This window comes from Neophocaena asiaeorientalis, unplaced genomic scaffold (genome assembly GCF_003031525.2).
Source record: "Neophocaena asiaeorientalis asiaeorientalis breed wild unplaced genomic scaffold, Neophocaena_asiaeorientalis_V1.1 scaffold556, whole genome shotgun sequence".
In the NCBI taxonomy this organism is placed as follows: Eukaryota; Metazoa; Chordata; class Mammalia; order Artiodactyla; family Phocoenidae; genus Neophocaena; species Neophocaena asiaeorientalis.
Genome location: NW_020171832.1, coordinates 392,876 through 394,089, shown reverse-complemented (window position 1 = coordinate 394,089; position 1,214 = coordinate 392,876). Strand labels below are relative to the sequence as shown.

Genomic DNA, 1,214 nt, shown 5'->3' with positions numbered 1-1,214 from the left:
AATTTTCATACTGTAATATGCTTGACTTGGATATTTTTCTTTCTGTAAACTCATAGAACACACAAGTGTCACCTGTTTCTTTAGACTCTAATTTCTTACTCAGCTTCCCCGAATGGGGTCTTCATTGACAAAGTTAGGTAATAGGAACTGTAAATTAGCTTAGATTTATAGGGATTACAGTTTGCCTCAGCTGGAGAAATATGAAATGAGTGGACATCACTGGGCAACACCTCACTTTCAGGCTTTGTGAAAATAAATCTCCCTCATCTACAAATGAAGAATGCAGCCCAGTACTCTTTTTAAAAGACACACGTTTAGGGACTTCCCTGGTGGTCCAGTGGTTAAGACTCCGTGCTCCCAATGCAGGGGGCCCAGGTTCAATTCCTGGTCAGGGAACTAGATCCCGCATGCCACAATGAAGATCCCGTGTGCTGCAACTAAGACCCAGCGCAGCCAAATAAATAAGTAAATATTTTAAAAAATAAAATAAAAGCTAGCCCTAGTCCCACCAGGGTCCCTAAGTTTAAATAAAATAAAATAAAAGACACATATTTAGGCCCTCCTAATTAACCTTTATGTCAAATGGAGGAACCAATGTATTCACCATGTAGGTTTAGAAATGGGGAAATTCTTAGATATGATAGCAAACAGTCCCAACTTTTCTCCTAAACTCTAGTCTTCTTATCTACTAACCATCTCCTCTTTTTTTTTTGCTGCGTTGGGTCTTAGTTGCGGCACACGGGATCTTTGCTGAGGCCTACCGGATCTTTTGTTGTGGCGTGCAGGCTTCGCTCTAGTTGTGGTGTGCGGGTTTTCTCTTTCTAGTTGTGGCGCATAGGCTCCAGGGCCTGTGGGCTCTGTAGTTGTGGTGCACGGGCTCTCTCGTTGAGGCATGTGAGCTCAGTAGTTGTGGCGCATGGGCTTAGTTGCCCCATGGCATGTGGGATCTTAGTTCCCTGACCAGGGATCGAACCCGTGTCCCCTGCCTTGGAAGGTGGATTCTTTACCACTGGACCACCGGGGAAGCCCCTAACCATCTCCTCTTAATGTGTCCAAAACTACACTCTTGTTTCCCTTTGCTCCCAAAAGCCTGCCTTCCACAATCTTCACCCATCTCAATAAATGACAATTCCATTTTCCTAATTGCTAAGCTGAAAACTGAGGGATCATCCCTGGTTCTTCAGTTTCCCTCATAAACTATGTCCAATTCAACA

At 44.0% G+C, this 1,214-nt stretch overlaps 1 non-coding gene across 1 annotated transcript; it reads left to right on the top strand.

Moving 5' to 3' along the window:
• The first annotated feature begins 323 nt into the window (after positions 1 to 323).
• Positions 324 to 396, top strand: TRNAW-CCA (transfer RNA tryptophan (anticodon CCA)). Its single transcript has one exon. It is a non-coding gene; the product is annotated as a tRNA-Trp (tRNA).
• The last annotated feature ends 818 nt before the right edge of the window (positions 397 to 1,214 follow it).